At 41.2% G+C, this 24683-nt stretch overlaps 1 protein-coding gene across 4 annotated transcripts in view; it reads right to left on the bottom strand.

The window, feature by feature from the left end:
- LOC142846261 (opioid-binding protein/cell adhesion molecule) overlaps nt 1–24683 on the bottom strand; it is a 1121841-nt gene that overhangs the window by 66630 nt on the left and 1030528 nt on the right. The window lies entirely within an intron of this gene.

Here is a 24683-nt window from a genome sequence, read left to right on the forward strand (position 1 = left end):
TTCTCAACTGGGCTGCTTCTATGCTGTGAGCAGTTGGGGTGTAGGCATGCTTGTTTGCTTCTTTGCCCTCCTCATTACTTACAGGATAAAACCCAGGCTCCCAGGCTTCTTGTGAGGAGTGTGTGTGTGTGTGTGTGTGTGTGTGTGTGTGTGTGTGTGTTGGGTAGGGGTCTCTTAATTAGCTCACACCTGTTGTTTAAGTATCAGCTCCTACAGTTTTAATCTTAGTATTTGAAGCCCCAGACTCTCTGGATTTGCTCTACCATAAGCCTTTACAAATGCTTAAGCTGTTTTTTTTTTCGCCTAGGGCCTCTTGACCAGGAAATTGTGTGCTCTTTCTAAGAGCCCTTATGAAAATATTATGACTCTGTGAAACACTCTTTGACCACCTCTAAGCATATAGGCAAAGTGAATCAAGGGGAAGAATCCACAGTGCTTTTTTTTTTCCTCACCTCCCTTATCTACTTTCTTCTGCTACAGTGTAAATTCTCTTTGCCATATTCAGGAGTGTCTTAAAACAAGCAATGAGTCCCACCCATCACCCACTCTGCACTTGGAAGAAAACAACCACTTTGTTTTCCTCTCCTCTCCCTAGAACTGAGGTGGGCTGTTTTTGGCGGAGGGACATGTTTCATCCACATTTTAAGTCTTAAGATGCTGTGGAGGGCAGTGACATTCCTGGATGTCACGGCTGCAGATACACCAGTGACTTCCGTGCTTAAGTTTTCAGCTCTGGCCTTTTCTCTGAAAGGTACAGCCTCTCATGTCTAAAGATTTATTTCATGCTTTCCCTGTACGGTGCATTTCTTGTTAATATGATTAAGTAACTGAGGGAAACAACTTAAGAGAGGCTGGCTTTATTCTGTCTCCTAGGTCAGGAATTCAGTCCATCATGATGGGTAAGAGAAGAAATGGGCGTGGCTCATATAGGAACAGGATGTTGTTGGTGACATTGTCAGTCAGGGCGTAGAGGACTCAGACTGTAACAGAGGCCTGAATATAACTACGACCTCTCGCCCTGGCAACACCTCCAGAAAGCTGTGCCTCTTGTTGCCTCTATTTTGGTAGGAATCACTTACAACCTCACAGTCAATGTATTGGCAAATTCTAGCTTTGTCTTCCAAATATCTGTTAGATTCAACTGTCTATCTGCATACCCTTGCTTTCCACTGCCTCAGTACATCCTACCTCTCACGCTAACCACCATATCACCGCCCGTTTCCCATCTTGCTCTCCACTGTCTAACGGGGCCTAGGGGCTAAGGATTTCAGTGCAATTTTTTTTAAGTCTCTCTCTGCTGTTCTCAACCCATAACTTAATCCACTTCCCACTTCTGCATGAGCGCCTTCCTTCAGCTCATCCCTGACTTGGGCCTCATCTGTTGTCTTCCACTCATTGTGGCCTACTAGCATTTTGTTCAGATTCCATAGGGTTTTCTTCTCCTGGATCTCACTCACTTTAGACATCTTTTTGGTGTCCTACCTTGTGCCATTGAGAACTCTGCTCAAATATTATTTCTTCAAGGGCATCTCCAATAATGGTATGTAGACTGTAAATATACCGACTCCTAGTTTCTCTTGGGATTTTTCATTTACACCATTAACTACTCTCTGAAATGATACTATGCATTCAGTTTATTCTTTGGGTCATTCATTCATTTACTCAATGGGTATGTGTTGAGCCCCTTTGAGTGGGGCACTTCCCGCAGGCTTGAGTCCATACCCACCTTCACAACACTTAGAGGTCCTGACAACAAAGATCTCACATTCTGATAGAGGTACATCAGAACTGCTGTAGAGTTACGTGCTAGGCATGGTGGGTACTTGAAATTAAACACAGCACATAAAGGAGATCAAGAATGCAGAACAGATGGTGGATGCTTTATGGGTAAATAGAGATACAGGAGGCTATGAGGGTGTGATCCAATCACACAGCCATGGAGAGAAGGGAGCAGTGACGGAAGGTTGCAGCTGACTGATAGGACCATGATCTCAATGATTAATCTTAAACAAGGACAAGGGAGGGTAGCAGGAGGTCTAAATCGGGATATATTGGTAGCCAGGCCACATGAGTCTTAAGGACAGTCAGAGTGAGAACTTGACTCTGAGGAAGGGGGTCACTCTAAGGCAAGACAGGGTTTCACTTTCATATCTAAGGTTTGATTTTGGCGTTGAAGGGCCTGAGAGCAGAAACAGAGATGACAACTGAAAGGCCCCAGCAAAGCTCCAAGAAAGACTTTCAGAACCTGTGCTGAAGAGGTGATAGAGAGGCAGCGAGACTGGTAAATTCAAAAAATATTCCAAATGCAGAATCAGCAGGGTTTGCTGACAGTGGTAGCTTAGGGAAGGACAGATGGAATGTAGTTCTATTAGGCTTTTTTTTTTTGAACAACTGAAAGAATAGACAGTGTTCTTCTTCTTTTTTGGGGGGGGGGGTTCGAGACAGGGTTTCTCTGTAGTATTTTTTGGAGCCTGTCCTGGAACTAGCCCTTGTAGACCAGGCTGGTCTCGAACTCACAGAGATCCGCCTGCCTCTGCCTCCCAAGTGCTGGGATTAAAGGGGTGCGCCACCACCGCCCGGCGACAGTGTTCTTCTGTGATGGGCTACAGTAAGTGAGGAATTTGCTAAGAAGGGCCCGAGAAATCAAGGGCTCGATGTGTGGCAGCGTGAGATGGATGACTTGGCTGTTTAGTGGAAATGTCAAACTTTTGAACATCAGATTGGAGTCCAGGGAAAAGGTTTGCACACCATCAGCATGTAAGTGGCATTTAGGACCATATTATGGGATTGACTCATTGTCTTTGAATTGTAGGTGAGGTCAGTAACTCCATATGCATAAGTCTATTTCTAATTTTCATACTTAAAGAACATTGCCATTGATAGACATTTAGAATAATTGGGTGCAGTAGTGAACAGCACACAGTGTATAGCTATTGTTGAACCAGAGGATGCTTCTAGGCACAGCTCTACAGCATCTGACATACAGCAGCTTCTCAATAAGTACCAGAAAGCTGATTGGCAGATTAAACATCATCCACCAGGGAGCTGATTGCTCATGCTTTGGAACAAAGCTGAGAACAAAATGAGAAGGTTTCCATCTCTTTCTCTTGCAGGCTAGAAAGTGTCATATTGGAATCTCTGCATAGAGCTGGGTAGATAAGAAGTTGGACTCCTTGGTGATTCTGGCTTTCATGTAGAACCACAATTAGAGAAAAATGCCATCTCCTTGTTTATGGAGGGCACAGAGAATAGGCTCAAGGATAACCAAGAGCAAGGCCTTGGAAAAGACACAGATCCTTTCTTTTCATCTTCCCTCTATTCAGGAAACTTCTGGAATGCTCGTCTCTCCTTCCAGCCAAGGAAGAATAGGTATATTTTCCTAAAGGAAACTCAATTTCAGGGCTGATGCCATGGGGTTCAACATAAGTATTCTAGAAGCATCCCAATATCTTGTCCTCTGACTATTCCCTCCTCTAGTTTTTAATTAAAACTGCCCTCATCCTCTGTCTCCTTGCCCACATCCCTTTCTAGCTTCCTGGTTCCCCTTCCAGTACTGTGCCTGCTTGCATGCCTCACTTTTTTTGAATTCCCATCTCATTGTTCAAAAAGGCTCCCAAAAAGGAGACAGGAGAAAACACGTATATAGTATCCCACTGGGAGAGAACAGAAGAAAAAGAATTGCCAATTTTGAAGAGCCTTTCCCTTTTTTATTGCAATGTTTTGTGCCTGCCCATATCAAATCTTTAAAAGATATACCACCATTAATAATACATAGTTTGCTTTGTTCAATTCAATTTTACCCTGATCCAAGGGCTTGGAATGCAAGGCCTGGGGCTTGTTTATCCCATGCTGCAGAAATAGCAGGGTGAATGTTCCTACCCTCTTTTGCTGCTCTCCTGCTTTGCTCCTGTGTTTTCCTGGTGCAAAACAATTTGTGCTGGTTGTGGGAGCCCTGGCAGAGGGGTCTCGGAGAGCCATTTCCCAGCTGTTGCCAGCTGTGCTCCCAATGGGGGGCTTCTCCCTGTGGTAAGGCCTTTGGCAGGTTGCCAGGCCTCCTGTCTTGTCATGCTTCCTTATGACACTTGCTGTGCTCACTTCAGAGCCCAGGAAGCATGTCTGGTGCCGGCCTGTTTCCAAACCCAAGAAGTTGCTCTCAATAATATCTCTGTGGACTTAAGATGGGTAAGAGCCATTGAGGAGTGCTGGATTGGATTCCTGTCCTATATAGCCCTATAAAGCATGCACGCCCATCTCTCAGGCTGCTACTTATAATAAAACCGCCTAACGGCAGCTCTTTAAAAATAGATACCTTTTCCTGCCCTCAGCAGTGCTCATGGAGTTGGGCATTTTACAAAAGTAAGAAATAAAGTTTGTTTTCGTGCACAGAGTGAGTTCAAGTAAAAACTGATCTTATGTATTTCATTCTCTTCTCTCTCTGACAGGAGAAGAAAAACAGGGATTTCTTCCCTCCCTTGCCTGTGTTCTTTCCCTTCCTGTCTCTTTCCAGATTGATGTCGGTGAAACCCTAATAATTTTCTAAGAAAATGGTTCCGCATGAGGGACAGAGACAAAAACCTCAACGACTGGAATAGACAGTCAGCAGAAGGGAAGGGAGGGGCCAAGCGAGCGCTTTGTCTTGGAAGATTTCCACACTTTTTCTGACAAGTAATTTAAATCCATGATGGAAGAGAAGGCTATTCTGTAAGAGGATTCTAGCCATATAGCAAATAATTGGTATTTTTTTTTGTAGACCCTTTTCTTCATCTTCCTCTGGATGTACATCAGACTAGGAGTGGTCCTGTGGGAATTGGACATGGTGCTCGGTAACTTCTCAAGATACTCAGTGTTTTTCTTTAGAATGAACAACAACAACAATCTCTGATAAAAGAAATAAAAGACTCCGAACTAGTTTACCTCGAATACGAGTAGTCTGTACTTTTGAGATTGAAGCTCACCCCCCAAAGGACTCGGTTTCTACTACAAGGGAATTTTTTTCTTTTGACCACTGTGAATGATTGTTACCCTGGGGTGTTGGCTCAAAGTCCCACCTCATTATCACCTCATTTGTAGCTGATCAGGGGCACTCAGTTTGCATTTACATCACTCCAATCCACTTTGCTTCCTCAGGCCTGCCTCATTCTGTTTCCTCTGCTCATCACTTGCTCAGTGACCACCAAGCCATTAGGTCTCAGTTCTGGGACTTCAGAAATGTCCCTGAAGGGGGAGCATCAAGGGCAACAGCACTGATGCCTAGAATAAGATAAATAGAATAGAATACTGCTATTTTAAATGAAGGGGGGGTCAAAACACTCTCTGGGACTAAGAGAAGAAAACCAAAACCTCCAGCTATGCTCTCATTGAAAACCATACACAATAAAGCGATAAGCCGGTAACACGAGGCTCCAGCGTGTCCTTTAGCGCCTGCAGGATACAGCTGTGTTGGAAATTGTCCACACGCATTCACATTTGCAAGGATACATTTACACGATTAGGAAATTACCTAGAGTTTATATGAGATAGCCGTTGTTAAGAGCTTTAAAATATTCATTCTGCATAATCAGTTGAGCCAGGTCATACAGACCAGGTATTTAGTTGTTGATTCATTTCTTGGAACTTAACTGATGGCGAATTCTGTATTTTGAGGAGTAGAGGTAGAGCTAAGGTCTATGGGGCATAAAGAGTGTCAAGAGCTTCTTGGTCACTAGCATGACACGGAACAAAGAGTCTCTGGATGCTCGCCTGACCAGATTTATGGAGTTCCTCTGGGATTGCCAGCTTACATGTTCCTCCATCTAGCCTGGGAGAATGCTACACATGGGGAGATGCAAACACGATGCCAGAGGGAAATGCAACATATCCGAAGGTGGGAGGTTACCAGGCACCACTCCTGGAAGCTGCTACATGTGCCCGCTAGGAAATGTATTTTCTTCAGAGTCATATTTCTGAGAAGTGTCAGAATTATAATGAAATTCATTTGACACTTCTGTAAATATTCTTTCTGATATTCCCTGACTCTTGTTCTCCAAAAAAGTAATTTGACTCCTCAGAAATATGTTCTGTTTGTTTCCTTGTGCCCCTTGGAAACATGGCATAGTCCACCCCCCTGCTTATGGCAAGCAGTTCCGACAGTACACGGGTTCAAAGGTCCCTTTAAAGGACAAGCTCTGTATATTTTGGAGATCAACCCTCTGTCTGATATGGGGTTGGTGAAGATCTTTTTCCATTCTGTAGGCTGCCATTTTGTCTTGTTGACCGTGTCCTTCAAAAGAACAAATAATCCAATAAAAAAAATGGGGTACAGACAGAAACAGAATTCTCAATAGATGAATCTAAAATGGCTGAAAGACACTTAAGAAAATGCTCAAAATTCTAAGCCATCAGAGAAATGCAAATCAAAATAACTCTGAGATCCCATCTTACACCTGTAAGAATGACCAAGATCATAAACACTGATGGCAGCTTATGCTGGAGAGGATGTGGGGTAAAGGGAGTACTCCTTCATTGCTGGTGGGAGCGCAAATTTGTACAGTCACTTTGGAAATCAGTAAGGCAATTTCTCAGAAAATTAGAAAACAACCTACCTCAAGACCCAGCAACACCACTTTTGGGTATAGACCCAAAGGATTCTCAGTCATACCACACAGACATGTACTCAACTATGTTCATAGCAGCATTATTCAGATTAGCCAGAACCTGGAAACAACCTAAATGCCACTCAAATGAAGAATACAGAAGATGTGGTACATTTACACAATGAAGTACTACACAGTGGCAAAAAATAATGACATCTTGAAATTTATGGGCAAATGGATGGATCTAAAAAACGTCATATTGAATGAGGTAACCCCGACCCAGAAAAACAAATATACTATGTACTCACTCCTAAGTGGCTTTTAAACATAAAGCAAAGAAAAACAAGCCTGCAATTTACAATCCCAGAGAACCTAGACAAAAAAGAGGAACCTAAGAGAGAAATAAATGGATCTAATCTACATGGGAAGTAGAAAAACACAAGATCTCCTGAGTGAATTGGGAGCATGGGGATCATGGAAGAGGGCATAAGGAGATGGGGGCAGAAAGGAGGGGGATGGAAAAATTATATAGCACAATTAAAAACAAAGACAAACTTCACCCATTCCCTGTCTTACTCTCTCTTTCCCTCCGCCACTCTTCTGAAGAGGCAGGTCTCTGCCCCCCCTCCTTTCCTCTCCTTTCTCTCTCTCTCTCTCTATCTCTCTCTGTCTCTCTGTCTCTCTCTCTCTCTGTGTGTGTATGTGTGGTGTATGTGTATGTGTGTGTGTGTGTGTGTGTGTTGGTGTCTCTTCCTTTTCTCCCTCACCCCTACCCTTCCAATACCTTCTTCTCAATAAAACTCCACACTCTCTTCATGGTATTTTCTGTCACCTGCCATGGTCCCACTCACTTATCTTAACACTTTTTCCCTCTTGAGCTATGAAGAAAGTTGAGACACATAAAAATGAGAAAACTCTGGGGTCTGACCAGTTCAAGACTCGCTCTTAGCAACTTGGGCTAAGGAGTTTCGAAATTTGCTTCTGACAGAGCTTCAGTCATTTTTTTTGTGTTCAGGGTCAAGTACAAACATCAGGAAGAGCTAGCAGAGTGTCCTATGGCACTTGAGATTCATTAATACAAGTCTACAGAAGACCACAGCACTCTGCAACTGCAAGTGATGGTATTATAGATACTCCCACGGTGCTTTGGGATGCAAATGAGAGTCTCCACTCTATGAAGAAGCAGAGATCTAGGAAGATTTTTCTAGACCTCACAGAGCTTTTTCGAATAGAGAGAAGTCGGGTTATCCTCCATGATTGCTGTGAGTAGACATTTTATATGTATTGGCTTATCTGTTCCCAATGATGAGACCAGAGATGGATTGATTCAAGAATCAATCTTAAATCTCTTCCCACTAATTATGTTCTTCACAAGGCAAACACTTAGTTTCCCAGCTTCTCTTGCTACTGCACATGGCCAAAGTGATTTGGAGACAAGAATGCATGGCAAAAGGCAGCAGGGAGCACAGGATGAAGGTAGGGATGCTACAGATTTCTGGAGGCTGATCCAAACTTTCAGTGATCCCAACAGTGGTAATAGGTGAGTCTTTTGTGTATTTGGAGAGCATATTTATTTAATTGTTTTTCATTAAAAAATTTTTTTCCAGAGATAATATTTTGGTCATGGTTTTCCTTCCCTCATCTCCTCCTGGATCCTCCCCACCCAACCAACTCCATTCTTTCTTTCTCCCCACCCATCCAGCTCCATGCTTTCTTTCTCTGCACATTTCATGCAGAGGTAAAAACCAATTGCTTTGCCCTGAAATTCAGGGAACATCTTTGTTCCACTTACTAAAGGATCAGAGAAGGCACTTTATCTCCGAGGGCCTGAGGAGAATATTGACAGAAGAGGTCATGGCGGTGAGAAGGCGGGGTGACACATGATGTTCCAGGCCACAGAAAGGTCGTTGCCTTTGCCTCTGCCACTCACTGTAGTAACTACCAAGGGTACACTAGGAAATCATGCTGCTACAGCCAGTAGGAGGCAACCCAGGCTGCTATTTTTTTTCAAACACTGCATAGCAGTTCAATATACTTTTTGTATCTAAGTTGTCATAAACCTCTTTCTCAACCAGCTTTACTATATAACTGAATAGGAGTCTACCCTATAAAAGAAATAAATCTGAAAGCGGGAGGGAGACCCCCACGACATTAGGAAACAGGAGCCATGTGTCTAAATATTATACCTCCTTCTATAGATTCTTAGGTCTTTACCCAAAATAAAGTGGTAAAAGAGAAACCATTTTATTTCAATAATTCCAGTTTAAATCAAAAGAATACTGTTGCCTGTAATGGTTCAGCAATGCCTTAAAGTGAGTTTATACTGATTATTGGTTCAAAGAGAAATAAAGCTTTGAGATTTTGTACATAAGGTTGACAGTGTAACTGAAATCCCAGAAGTCGGGAACAGTGCCCACCAATCAGCTTATATTCTTCCTTGTGAATCTCGCAGCTCTGGTGCAGGTCCATAGGAGCCTACATTTCCCATTTCCCTTCAAATGGAGCCTTGCTGTGTCTTCATCACGTTGAAAGACCACCAATTGCAGCTCAAATTTTGCCATGCAGCTTCAAGCTCACTATTTGTCTACTCAATTTGAGATAGAAGAATTATATAACTTTTACCCAAGAAATATGTAATAAGAGTGTCCATGCATACCAGTGCCTGTCCAGCTTGCTTGGCTGTAGGCACACTCCATAGTTCCCCAGGAAGTTTCATTTTTCATATTTTGGGAGGAAATGTGAAGAGGATCCTGACATTTTATAATGATAAGTAGCAAGACACAGTGAACTGTTTTATTGAAAATGGGACACCCTGTAGATCTGAAGAGGAATAAAAATTCATATCTTCAGTAAATTTAGCTGTTCCAAACCTTAGAAAACAAAGAGATTCAGCAGAGTTGGGTATGTGCTCCACAGATGTGTTTGGACCTAAAAATATGGGTACAGTTCCCACAGAAGTGCGATTTTAATTCTTCTGAACTCTTAGGTTAAAGCCATGCCTTCTGAATTCTGTGGGCATGCTACCATGATGAATGGTACACCTTACCATTCATCAAGAGTCAGATCCACCGTGATCAGGAAAGAATAAGGCAGGAACAGAAACTAAGCAAAGGCAGTGAGGCCTTCAGGTGGAGATGGGCTAGGCCGAGGTACAGAGGATAAGGGAAGAGCCCTTCCTCTAGCTGCAAATGCTGCAGGACCAGGAGCATCTCTGGGCCAAAAAAGCAGGTAAAGAGACCACTTGAGTTGAGTCAACACAGTCACCCAAGACAGGCGTGCCCATTTATGCCTGTCTCCTTGGCTTCCACAGAGAAGCTGAGTTTGAGAGTGAGGAGACATGGAACGCCAACAAACCCACTTAGGAGTTTATTAGAGGGAAATTTGCACAGGCCTGGAGATCGAGGTGCAGGGAGAGAGTGAAAGATGGCGCATCCAACTTTGAAAGGCTGCCCCACACAGGCGCACAGGGGGTTGGCGTGACGACATCACACTGCCTTAGCAGCCTTAACATAAAGGCTAAGATGTTAAGGCAGCTGTGCTGTGGGGTTGTTCTGAGGGTGAATCGTTGGTTATAAACGCATGGTGTTACAAACACGTGGTGACCATTGCTGCTTGACACAGCTCACGCATTCTGACACTGCAGAGCACACTTCTCCAGCATCTTTTTACTTTCATCTTTAATGAGTCTCACCATAAATGTGTTTCCCTTTGGGAAATTTTGTGTAGGCTTTGATAAAGGAGAAAAATGTGTACAATGGCAGCCTCTGTAATCAAAAATAATTCTTGCTGCCACCCTGGAATCAGGAATCTCATTGTGTCCTCCTAATTACACCAAGTCAGAAAAGTTAGAGATTTACCAGACACACCTGATCCCAAGGATGAAATGCCTACAGTTCAGATCCAGAGCCTGAGACCATTAAAAGAAAGAGTTCAGTTAATAAATATAGAGAGATCAGAATGGTATGGTATGATGGGAAAAGAGGAAGAAAGACATAAAGGCTTTTCCTTTTGGGAACTTCATGAGGTGCCCATACAGTAGGACTAAGAAATTGTAGTACAGTGTCTGGTCCCCAGAAGAAATCCTTTTACCAAGGTCAGGCATTCTGATAAAGGTCTCCATTCCCTTGGGGGCTTGAGGAAAGTTCCTGCTTGCTAAAGCCTTCCTCCTCTTTACCACAGGCACTGCGAGGAACTCGTGGCCTTTTCATTAACAGAGGACCACTGCCTATTGTCAAGGTCAATGTTTCAACCCCTGATCTCAAGCCACACCCCAGCTCATCTGTCACCCTTTCTCCAGGTTAATCTGATACGCAACTAAAGAATATAAAAGGTGTATTTTTTTTTCAATTAAATGCTGCTGGCAGGCATCCAGATTCACCCTTAGAGTGTGTCAGACTGCCTCCTCCTTCTCCCCTCCTCTCGCACTCCACACATCCTCTTTGGGACCTTAACCTCCACTAAAGCAGGTCTTAGGCAGGAACCGAAGAGGAACTTGGTGCCTATACATTCTTATAATTGAAGCTGGATGGCACCAAAGAGTTTTTTCATCAACAGGAATCAGGCTCCAAACACTAAGCCAACCTTTGCAGATGGGTTGCTAGTTCCTGGAAAAGTAGAAAGGAAAATAAGGCAGGACCTTCATCATGAAGAGCCAAGGAACCCCCAAATAGTCCGATTTATCTTGTTTGGAGTTTAGAGTCAAGTATGAAGAAGGCATGAAGATGGAGGTAATAAGTTGTGAAATGGAGATCTAGACTTGTTTAATTACCTCATACATCAAGTCAGGATTGAGTCTGGATACTGATGTTAAAGGGAGCCTAAAAGGGGGAAAACCAATTGGTTTTTCAGGATGCTTAGGGAAATTAAATTTCATCATTAAAAAGTGCCTTACCTGTCACACCAGGCCATTACCTCGCCACGCCTTCCTTTCAACTGAAATTATTCAACTTTGTCAGCCCTTCTTGTTTGCTGGTTAAGTGGATAACATCCTTATTTAGTTTGGTAGGTCTGGGTTTGAGGCTCAAACACACAGTCTTAAGAGTAACCTGACACTATGAGTAGGTAAATTCAGATATATTTGAGAAATACAATCTCCGAAGGAAAGGCAACTCCTACCTTAACCATAGTTCCTGTAGGGTCCAGCCATGACAAGCTCAATAGAAGCCTGAATTCCAGATTAGACCACCCAGGCACCACTCAGGAATGGACCATCCAAAGGGAAAGTACCTAATATTCCAAAAGGAAATATCTAACATTCCAACCATTGTAGATAGGATCACCTGATGTCTCAGTCCAACACACACCCACTCCCTTTCACCAGGACAGCCCTAGAAATGTCCGCCAATCAGGTGTCCTGAACCTTAGAAATCCCATACCCCAACCTCTGCCATGATAAAATACCCTGATCCCAACTGAGCTGGGGACTCTCTGATCTTACCAATGTTCTGGACACACAGAGAGTCCACGTTTGAACTTGAATAAAGGCTCTTCACTATTAATATGGGACTGGTCTCCTTATTAGTTTTTGGTGAACTCTGCAATCTGGGCATATCAGTTGCGAGAAGAGCTTCTGACAGGAAACAAAGGATTCTTAGGATGTGGCACCATAGTCCGCAGGACGTGTGGATTCACAGGTGTCCTTTCCTTTTGTTTTTCTGCTGAACTGAATTACTGTTCCTTGTGCCATTATGCTGAGGCTTTTACACCAATGGCACTGTATCTTTCTTACCTCCTCCTCTGGGAAGTATGATTGGCACTTGATTCATTCAAATTTCTTGACCCTCCATATCTTCCCCCAAACTGGACACAGACACACAGACAGTCTTCTTGAAATCAGCTCATAAGTATAGCAAAGTGTCATTAGGAGTCATTTTCTTCTTATGCTCATTTATCAGAATAATAGTAGTCAGTTTTCCCTTGAGCCCATTACCTATCTACCCCTTTTCAGAGCCTCATTAAGAATAAATATCAGGTATGGACTCCATCTCCTGGAGTGAGGCTTTAGTACAAAAATAAGTATTTAGCGAGTCCCCTCTTGTACCATTGGGCATTCTTGCAGGCAGGTTATTATTATAGCTCACAGGGTTCTTTGCTGGGTGAGACTGATGATTCCTTTTCTCCTTTGCTAGTATGTATAGCACCTGCTCTAGCACTATGAATTTTGGCCAATAGGGGTGAAGATGCAGTTGATTACCAACTAGATTTCTCAAAGTTCTATGCCATGAGCATGTTGCCATTTAGCAACAGGGTCTTGCCATCAAGTTGTAGAGGGGAACCTTAAGAACTGGCAATACTTTGTAGAGGTTGGAGGATCTATGGGGCCCCTTTTTCCCATTGCGGGAAGTTTTACTAGGTAACATACGATGGTTAGTTTGGGTATTGTCTCACTTTTATACATATCTATACTTTAGGAAGCTTCACAGCAGGTTTTCATATGGCTTTTCAAAAGGCCTTTAGTGTTAGTTATTCCATTCTCTACTCTCCCTCCCCTCCCTCTCCTCATTAATCCTCCTGCTCTGGTTTTTCTTTATTCCTTTATAACACTATGCTATGTGTCCCCCTTTTTGGAAGAGACCTACACTAATCCCTTACTAGCTACCGAACCTCCTCTGGTAATCTGAATGAAATACTCATCTCTGATGCAAAAAAACTAGCACCCACATGTGAGTGAGAAAAAACAGGCAACACTTGACTTTCTAGGTATGGATTACATCACTCAGAATTATTATTTCTCATTCCATCCATTTACCAGAAATTTTCATAATTTCACTTTCTTTTTTTTAATTGTTTTTATTGAGGTATACATTTTTCTCCACTTCCCTCTCTTTTCCCCCCCATGCTCCCAATTTACTCAGGAGATCTTGTCTTTTTCTATTTCCCATGTAGAGCAGATTCATGTATGTCTCTCTTAGGTTACTCTTTATTGTTTAGGTTCTCTGGGATTATAAACTGTAGGCTTGTTTTTCTTTGCTTTATGTCTAAAAGCAACTTATGAGTGAGTACATATTTGTATTTCTGAGTCTGGGTTACCAAACACAGTATGTTTTTTCCTAGATCCACCCATCTGCCTGCAAATTTCAAGATGTCATTATTTTTTCTGCTGTGTAGTACTCCATTGTGTAAATGTATCACATCTTCTGTATCCATGCTTTGGTCGGGGGGCATTTAGGTTGTTTCCAGGTTCTGGCTCTTATAAATAATACTGCTATGAACATAGTTGAGCACATGTTCTTGTGGCACAATTGAGCACCAATTGGGTGTATACCCAACAACGGCATTCTGGTTATTGAGGTAGATTAATTCCTAATTTTCTGAGAAATCACCATAGTGATTGATTTCCAGAGTGACTGTATAAATTTACACTCACACCAGCAATGGGGAAGTGTTCTCCTTACTCCACATCCTCTCCAGCATAAGTTGTCATCAGTGTTTTTAATTTTGGCAATTCTGACAGGTATAAGATGGAATCTTAGAGTTGTTTTGATTTGCATTTCTCTGATGGCTAAAGATGTTGAATATTTCCTTAAGTGTCTTTCAGCTTTTTGAGATTGTCTATTTAGAGTTCTCTATTTAGATCTGTATCCCCCCTCCTTTTTTTACTGGATTATTTGTGTTTTTTTTTTTATGTCAGGATTCTTAAGTTCTATAAGGTTTAGCACGGTTGGTTTTATGTGGAGCTTTTTGATCGATTAGGACCTGAGTTTTGTGCATGGCAATAGATATGCATCAATTTGCATTCTTCTACATGTTGATACCCAGTTATGCTAGCACCTCTTGTTGAATATGCTTTCTTTTTTTCATTTTATACTTTTACTGTCTTTGTCAAAAATCAGGTGTTCATAGGTGTGTGGATTGATATTTGGGTCTTTGGTCTTCCTGTCTGTTTTTTTCCTCCAGTATCAGGCTGTTTTCAGTAATGTAGCTCTATAGTAGAATTCGAAGGCTGGAATTGTGATGCTTTCAGAAGTTCTTTTGTTGTACAGGATTGTTTTGGCTATCCTGGGTTTTTTGCTTTTCCATATGAAGTTGAGTACTGTTCTTTCAAGGTCTATAAATAATTTTGCTGGGATTTTGCTGGGCATTGCACTGAATCTGTAGATTGCTTTTGATAAGATTGCCATTTTTACTATGTTTATTTTACCTACCCAAGAACATGGGAGAGTTTTCTATTTTCTGGTGTCCTCTTAATTTCTCTCTTCACAGTTTTAAAATTCTTGTCATAAAGGTCTTTCACTTGTTTGGTTAGCAATACCCCAAGGTATTTTATGTTATTTGTGGCTATGTGAAGGGTGATGTTTCTCTGATTTCTTTCTCAGTCCATTAATCATCTTTGTTAAGGAGGGTTACTGATTTTTTGAGTTAATCTTGTATCCTGCTACATTACTAAAGGTGTTTATGAGTTGTAGGAATTCCCTCATAGAATTTTTGAAGTCACTTAAGTATGCTATCATATTGTCTGCTGATCATCTCATTAAATACTGAAAAAGCTTCGACAAAATTCGACACCCTTTTATTAAAAAAAGTCTTGTAGAGAGCAAGGATACAAAGAGCTTACCTAAGCATGATAAAAGCAACATACAGCAAGTCAACAGCCAACATTAAACTAAATGAAGAGAAGCTCAAAGTGATCCCACTGAAATCAGGAACATGATATGGTTGTCCACTATCTCCATATCTATTCAATATAGCACTTGAAATTCTAGCTAAAACAATAAGACAACAAAATGAGATCAAGGGGATACAAATCGGAAAAGAAGAATTTCATTCTTCCTAATGGCTGATTAATATTCCACTGTGTAAATATGTTATAAATAGATCTGGGCTTTGCTTTATCTTTAGCACAGAAGCTTCATCTTGCAGAGGACAGTAACTAACACAGAGACCCACAACTGGCAATGTGCAGGGAGTGTTTGCCGTGCTCAGCACTGAACGGGATGTCTGTACCATACCCTTCCCTCAGGGCTCAGGGCTCTGTGCAGAAGAGAGCATAGAAAGATTCTAAAAGCTGTGGATAGTGGACATTGTTAAGGAATCGGCATTTTGCAGACACAATAGGCCTGATGCACGTATGAACTCACAGGACACAAAGAACAAATAAGTTCAGCCAGACAAAAATCCCAGCATAAAGGGTAGGAATTGGGCACAAAGTCCCACCCTAGACAAGAAGATATTTGCAAATGAATAACTGCCGGGAAAGGGAAAATCAGCTTTCTTCAGTGAAGCAACACTGTAAATATCAACCACATTCCAGAGCAAGCCCCATGCTCAGGAGCACTCAGTCAACACAAATTGGACTTCATGAAAGTGGCCTTTTTAAAGAGAGAGAGAGAGAGAGAGAGAGAGAATAGTTAGGGAGGGAAGAGGATCCAGAAGGAGTTTGAGGAAGCAAAATAATATATAAAAATATACAGTATTAAATTATCAACGAATAAAAGAATATTATCACCACTTATTAATCACATAAAGTGTTTCATTATGACCTTACCATTCATTCATGAATTATATTTGGATGAAATTTATCTCCTCTGTTACCCTCCCACTTTTGAAGAGGCAGGGTTGTCAGGATTACAGTGTCACAGGTTGCACAGCTCCTGACACAGTCATGCCTCTTACCCAGCGTCACTATCACTCACTGATCTATCTCTAGGCCGTATAGTAGGTTGTATAGTACGTTATGTAAACACAGTGGATCCCAAAAGAAGTTGAGCAAATAGCTTTAACTGATTCCTATGTAGTCTGACCTCAGTCATGGGGTAAAAGCAAAGGATTTCACATGTATGCGGCTGTATCTTGAAGATAAGAGAAACGCTTCCAGAAAGTTCAACTTCAAAGTCATCTTTCTTTCTGACCTATAGGAATGGATACAAAATGTCCAGTAGTGTGGATATTAACACATCTGCCCCACTAGATGTTACCATGAAAGCCTGGGTAAGAGAAGATAGATGTGTAAAGATGTGACCAACACACACGCGCTGGTCTTGACATCTGCCTGGTGGTGTATAACTGAGTAGCTTTATAGACCTGCATAAGAATGCCCTAAAGTCTCTACCTTCATGGAGGACCCTTTGCTCTACTGACCCCTAAGAGTGACTAGCCCCTCAGGCCTCCTGGTTTTGATTTTTTTTAAGTCACCTGGGTTTTTCTCCACTCATTTTGCTACCATGGGTCTTTTCCTTCTTGTTCAGTTATTATGCTTCCCTCTTTTCATGGTATATTTCTAATTTGTAGGGCTTCCCTCCCTTGTCCTGTGCTCTCTTCCTAAAGAGCAAAAGCCTCACTCACTATCGCGACATCAGATCACTCCAATCATTTATACATTCACGCGGTTTCCTGTGCACTCACTGTTCCTTATGCCCCCTCTTTTCCTCCACGCCCTTCTCTGGCTTCTCTTGAGTTCCAGCTCCCCGCTGCACCCTTCTTGGTTGCTTTCCTCAGAGCACTCAGCATGACAGAATGGGGACACCGAATACAGTTACAATAATGTCAGCAGCTCAGGGGAGAGGAATGGAAAGGGGAAAAAGGGAAAAATACAGACGGTTTTAATTAGGTATCTGTGCCACTGACTCACACTTAATATGCAAATTTTCAGCCTGTCCATTGTTAAGTGAAATGAGAGTTTTACTTAAATGTGAAAATGGCTGGGAGATGAGGAAGGGTAATTAAGTAACACTGAAATGTAAACCCATGTTTCCCTAATGCCTGTGATAGCACATGGAAGCAGAAGTCTTTCTGTTCTGAGGCAGCGCTGGGGGAAGGTGATTGCATAGACACCCTTTGCTGTACCTGGAATTTTCATGAATGCTGGGGATCTGAACTCATGCTTATGCATCAAGCGCTTTACCCACTAAGTAAGCAGTCTCACCAGATCCTTGATCTCTCTCTCTCTCTCTCTCTCTCTCTCTCTCTCTCTCTTTGTGTGTGTGTGTGTGCTTCTCAACCTGTGGGCCAAACTTTGGCAAACCTCTCTCCAAGAATATATACATTGTGATTCGTAACTATAGCGAAATAATTTCATGGTTGGGGTCACCACAACTTGAAGGACTGTATTAAAGGGTCATAGCATTAGGAAGGCTGGGACCATTGTTCTAAAGAGAGAGAGAGAGAAAGCGAGCAGGACTGGACACACATACACACTGATGCACAGACACACAGACACACATACACAATTATCTGTATAGTTCTGGATGCTCTGAAACTTGCTAAATAGACCAAGGTGGCCCTGAACTCAGAAAGATATGCTTGCCTCTGCCTCCCCTGTGCTAGGATTAAAGGCGTGCATCACTATGTTCAGTCTAACGCTTATATTCTTAACAAAATAAATTATGAAAAATGTATAAATCTTATTCTAAAAATACTTACATTTTTAGAAAAAGCAAGACTGAAGAATACTCTACTGCCCATAAATAACTAGCAATAATACTATTTCTATATAGAGAGAAGTAGATTGAGTCAGAGAAATGATCTTCGAATCATGGAATAATTTATCTTTATGAAACAGAGACTATAAAGACTTTAGGAAATTAAAATAAGCCTCTATGACTATTTTCCTCCATAGATAATAAAGTTGCAACCAAAAAAGTGAATTGAGTGGCCATTAGTAATACAAGAGATAACCAAAATGTATGCAATAGTTTCCTATTGTTGAGTATTAGTTACCTCAAAACTTAGTGTTTAAAACAGTAAGCATTATTATCTCACAGCAACTCGTAAGATCAAGAAAATTCAAAAGCAGTTAGGATCTACTTGGCTTTTCCATGAGGGTACATCTATGGCTAAAAGTGGCGGTTGATCAACATGTGCTCATAGCTACAAGGTCCTTCCAAGGCTCACTCCCACACCAAGCAAGTTAAAGTTAGTGCTGGTTATTGGCCAGGACCTTCTCACCCAAGGACCCTTCATGTCTTTATGCTATGGCAGCAGGCTCTACGCAGAATGAATTGTCTAAAAGAAACTGCAGTAACGTGGGAGAAGGCCCTAGCGCCCTAGCCTAGGAAGCTGCAAGCCATCACTTGGCTGTGTGCTATGGTCACAGAGATCAGCACTGATGAAATCTGGTAGATAATAAAACATGAGCGTGACCGTTAGGCTATAGGAATCATTGGAGACCTTTTGGGAGGCAAGCTACCATCCCTAGGGGGAAAACAATGGATTTGCGATGTCGATGCAGCTTTAAGACAGATTAGGAAAAGAAAGCCCCCACTTTGACGGCTATCATTGTGTAGTAGAAGGTAAGTTTCCAATGGAGCAAAGCATAAAATGTGGGAAATGGACCTGGAGCGCCAGACCAGGATATCCATTTCCAAAGAACAATTTACAAGCATTACATTAAAGACAGAGAGCTGGGAGTAAGGCAGTATCATCTCACCACATAGATCTCACCGCTTTTGAGAGTGTGTATTGGGGCAATACAGAACATGAAGGGACAAGGAAGATCCTTCACAAACATTCCAGAAGGACAGAGCAGCAGCATGAGTGCATTTGACATGACAGGACTTCACACTTAAAAACAGTTTAAGTGGCTTGTATCATACTGTCTATTTAAGAGGGAACTTAGGAAGACAAAGGTTAGCAAGTATGACGCTGGATCCAGGAGGAAGGCGAACAAGATGAACTCTAATGCTTAACTAGTAACTATAGAGAGAAAGCAGAAGAGCTTCAACGCACTATAAAATTTAAATCTGTAACAAAGAAAAACACATTCCACAGATGAAAGAACTTAGGATATCAACTCAAGTGGAAGGACTGCAATGCTAAAAAGCACCTCGGGAATATACAGGCAAAGACGAATTGCATGATACAATGAGGGAGAGAGAAAATGGTGACCAGGAAGAAGGTATACAGCATGGTCCCCAACCTTCCTAATGCTGCAACCCTTTCATACAGTTCCTCATGGGTGGTGACCCCCAGCCACAAAATTACTTTCATTGCTATACATAACTGTAGTTTTGCTACTGTTTTGAATTGTTATTTTAGTTTTTTTTTTTTTTTTTGAGACAGAGGTTTGCCAAAGGGGTTGCCACCCACAGGTTGAAAATCACTGCTTTACACTGTCCCCAGAACAAACCCATAGAATCAACTAGTGAGTATTTAACAGAGGCTCTCTTACTAAGGAAAAGCTGTGGACACATAATGACAGATTTGCTGTAAGTGTTACAGGCCTGAAGGGCAAGGTTTCCTCAAAGAGTTTCATCTATGAAGGGGAAGGTATCATGGCAGTTGAGAGACAAGGAATACCACAAAGTAATACCACACAACAAACCTCACACAAGAAATTTATTGGGAAGGGAAAAAACCCAGGAGGGTCGCTGCCTTGGCTTGGAAAAGAAGCAACAGAAGACTGGACAGGGTTTATTAGTGTAGGAGGTTCTTTTGTTTGTGTGTTGCTTTTATTGGTTATATAAAGAGACTGCCTTGGCCTTTTGTTAGGGCAGCCCTTAAGTGGGAGAAGTAGACAGAACAAAATGCTGGGAAGAAGGGAAGTGTGGCAGATGCCATAAATCTCCTGCCTGAGACGGATGTAGGTTAGAATCTCTCCCAGTAAGACACGACCTCGTGGTGACATACAGATTATTAAAAATGGGTTAAATCAAGATATGAGAGTTAACCAATAAGAGGCTAGAGCTAATGGGCCAGGCAGTGTTTTGATTAATACAATTTCCGCATGGTTATTTCAGGAGTAAGCTAGCCGGGCTGGCCAGAACAAAGGGCCCACACCACATACAACAGTTTATATAGGATTTCTTGGAGAAGGAACATTCCAGGGTGGGTGGATATTTTCAGGGTGTGTATTGGTGGGATTTCAAGTCCAGAGCTTGGACTTTTTTACTCTGTAGGTTAGAGGCTGGGTCCAGCCTTTTGGGCAGTTACAGCATCCTGTGGGTGTAACCTGACAGTTGGCAGTCCTCGGGGGAAGTGCTTGGCTCTTTGTGTTCCTCGAAGAGCTTACGCTTGTCACACATTAGAAGTCAGAGCTTACACCTGTCACACATTAGAAGTCAGGGCAGAGGGTCCTGTGACACCTCTAGGAGAGGCATTAACCCCATAGACAGGGACATGAAGCCTGCATGCTTTGAAAGTGGTAAAGTGGGTCACTCAGAAAATCACAAATGCAAGAAAGTGAAGCCCTCAAATGCTCTGTTGCACTATGAAATGGTGAACACAGTGCTGTGTTAAGCACAGGAGTCCTGAGGGTAATTGTGATGGCCTCTGTCCTCTTGTACCTGGTAATGTGCTCATAACATTGACACCAAGAGAAAGCTCTTTCAGACACAATCCTAGGTATGTTCCCTATTGCTCATCACTGTGCTTGTAACACTTACCATAGCACCTATGTTTACCCCATGGGAGAAGACAGCTTCTGTAAGTCAGAAAATTTAGCATTCACATACCTTGTAGCTTTGCTCACTGACACGTACTCCAGCCAACTGAACATGAAGGAAGAGTCAACCAGTGACTAAATAGGGACCCCTGCATGCAAGGTCCTATGGGACATTTGGATTTAGAGAAATAAAGCTAAGCAACTATAATAAATTTAATTATCTCAAGGAGAATAGTCATGTTCTAAAAAGTAACTTCTGATTTCTATCTCAAAATGTGATTTTTTGCAAAGTCCAGAAGCACAGTTGTTAGGAGTGAAGGCAACCAAGAGGCCTCTGGAGTTCTTGTCTCACATAAGGGCACGGAAAACACTCGCTCAGCTTGAATAATTACATCCACATAGCTTGAAAAGTCTCCTGGGGAATGTAACTTTAAAGACCAGTATGAATAAAAACAGTGTATTCATTTCAAAAAAATACTGTAGATGATAAAATCAAAGAAAATGTGTTTCAAAGGGCCAAGGTACAAAACATGAAGCCCACAAGTCAGAACAAAAGGGGAAAACAAAGGATGACAAAGGACAAACACATAAGCTTTAATGGTATCTGCAAGTGGGTTAAACTCATCATTGGAAAGGCTCAGGTATTACACACACACACACACACACACACACACACACAGAGAGAGAGAGAGAGAGAGAGAGAGAGAAAGAGAGAGAGAGAGAGAGAGAGAGAGAGAGAGAGAGAGAGAGAGAAGGGCGGCAGACTATATCATTGCTTGTTTGCAAAGAATACATGTAAATCAGCTTCATATAAGTATTTTTTAAAGGGTGTACATATATGTGAAAAAATCAAAAATGGGGAAATAATAAATATGACAGATCTTAAGTTACAAAAAATTGCATGTAAAATAAAAATATTTAAATTATAAGGTAAGGGTCATTTTATAATATTAAAAGAAACAGTCATAAAAATTTAAATAGCTCAGTTATTTTTCTATATGATTATGAAAGATATGAGGCAAAAATATTAACAATGTATAGATTAGCTAGAAACACTAAGGACTGGTATTATCTGCCCTCTTTAAACAGAGCATCCTCTCTCTCTCCATACATATTATATGAAGCTTATGATGGATTTTTATAATTTATTTATATATTTATGTAAGTATATATGTAGTGTGTGTACACAATACTCTTCATGGTATACTTATACAGCCCATAGTATTACATTCTTATATATTAACATAGGCATCTATATATTTAAATATCATTGTTGCTGCAGGTTATCCAAATTGATCATATACTTTTCCAAAATTCATTGAAGAGGCAAAATTTCTGAAAAATATATAGCGATAAAGGGTTAGAAAATAAACTGGGGATTCCCATGCACTCTAGGGAAACAGTTAAGCTAACTGCAGATCTTCACTGCCTCTTGCTTTCCTCCAAATTCAGTCCTGCAGTCTCCTCGCAACTCCCTCCATCCTACGCCTGCTCAGTAGCATATTGTCTGCTGTGGTTTCTCCTCAATCCCAGGTGACTAAGCTGATTCTGGTGGAACATCCTGCTTTCCTCTCACCAGTGGACCTCCTCAACTTCACCCCATTTGTAAATATCAGCTCCTGGTATCTAGAAGCATATTGTAGCAGGAATTCCTAGTGGTTACACTTAGCAGGATCTCAGAATCATTCCCCACCAGGCAACTCACAACTATCTCAGAATATACCAAACAGAGACAGAGAGGGCAACATAAACCAAGGAACAAAACACACACCCAATAAAGACCAGCTATCAGCGCCTAGAATCACAATCATCTCAAGCCCAGAGGCCTAGATACCAGCTTGAAAACACAATCAATAATAGCAAGAATGGTATGTCTTTAATAGATGCCAGCAACCCTACTGCAACAGGCCCAACAACATAGCTGAATTGTAAAACAAGACCCATCTTTCTGTTGCATCCAAGAAACAAACCTTAACATCAAGGATAGATAGCATGTCAGGGCAAAAGATAGTCTAAGCAAATCTACCCTAGAAGCAAGCCTGTGCAACCATTTTAATATTTGAGAAATCAAACTTCAAACCAAATCTATTAGAAAAGATAGGAAAAGTGATTACATACTCATTAAAGGAAATATTCACCAAGAGGACATTTCAATTCTTAATGTCTATGCATCAAACACAAGGGCACACAAGATCATAAAACACTGCTACAGTTCAAACTCTCACCAAAATTGACCACATACTCAAACACAAAGCACATTTCAAAAGATACAAGAAAATTAAAATAACACCCTGCATGCTATCTGACCACCATAGATAAAAGTAAGGTACCAACAATAATGGAAATAAAATAAAACTGGCAAACTCACTAAGATAGAGCATATAATTTTTCTCTAAATTTGACAGACACAAATGGACTGAATATTGTAAATGTAATTCTTACTTGATAAATGTTTTTGTTGTGTACAGTTTTACTATGTCAAAGTTAAAACCTTTTCTTTTTATTTAGACAAAGAGGGGAAATCTTGTGGATATAGTTTGAGATATGTTACATTTGTTTATTCTGTGGAATATTTGTTTAGTGACACAAAGATGTGCTGCATTCTTTTATGCTGCATTTGTTTAACTTTGTAAAGTTATGTTACTTTGCCTGCCTAAAAGATCTGATTGGTCTAATAAAGAGGTGAATGGCCAACAGCAGACAGGAAAAAGGATAGACAAGGCTCACAAGCAGAGAGAATAAATAGAAGGAGAAGTCTGGGCTAGAAAAAAACAGCAAGGAGAGTAAGGTTCAAGGAAAGAAGAAGGAGAGGAGGATGTCAGGGGCTGTCAACTTAGTCACACAGATGGTCATAGAGTAAGAAGGAATGAGAGGTATATTGTGTAGAGAAAGATAAAAGCCCAGAGGGAAAAGGTATATGGGATAATTTAAGTTAAGAAAAGCAGACTAGAAACAAGCCAAGCTAAGCCTGGGCATTTATAAGTAAGAAAAAGTTTCTATGTATTTATTTATTTGGGAGCTGTGTGGTAGGCCTCCAAAGAGCAAAGAGAAAAAAAAAAAACAACTTCAGGTTACAACCTTGAACTCATTTGTACAAGAAAATATTTTCAACAGAACACTGTTAGCACAGGTATGAAGACTGATAATTAATAAATGGAACCTCATGAAACTGAAAAGTTTTTCCATGACAAAAAGCATAATCCTTTGGACAAAATGAAAGCCTACAGAATGAGAAAAGATTTTTACTTACTACACATCTGATAGAGATTAACACCGAAGGAAAATAAAGAACTCAGAAAACCAAATATCATAAAAACAAATAACCAAACTTTAAAATGGGGTATAGATTTAAATAGGGAATTCTGAAAAGAGAAAATTCAAATGGGTGAGAAACATCCTTAGATATCAGGGGGAAATACAAATTAGAACTTCTTTAAGTTTCATCTTACAATTATCAGAATGGTTAAGATAATTAAACAAATGACAGCTCATGCTGGCAAGGATGTGGTGTAAGTGGAACGTTCACTTATTGCTGGTGGAAGTTTACACTTGTATAGCCACTATGCAAATCAGTGTGGTAGTTCCTTAGGAAGACAGTAATCAATCTATGTCAAGATCCAGCTATGACACCCTTGGGCATGTGCCCAAAGGATGCTTCAGCTTACTGCAGCATGGCTCAACCATGTTCATTGCTTCTCTGTTCATAAAAGCCAAAAATTGGAAACAACAACCTAGATGTCCATCAACAGATGAATGGATAGAGAAGGTGGTACATTTATGCAATGTATTTCACT

Source organism: Microtus pennsylvanicus, chromosome 3, assembly GCF_037038515.1.
Source record: "Microtus pennsylvanicus isolate mMicPen1 chromosome 3, mMicPen1.hap1, whole genome shotgun sequence".
NCBI classification, from domain to species: Eukaryota; Metazoa; Chordata; class Mammalia; order Rodentia; family Cricetidae; genus Microtus; species Microtus pennsylvanicus.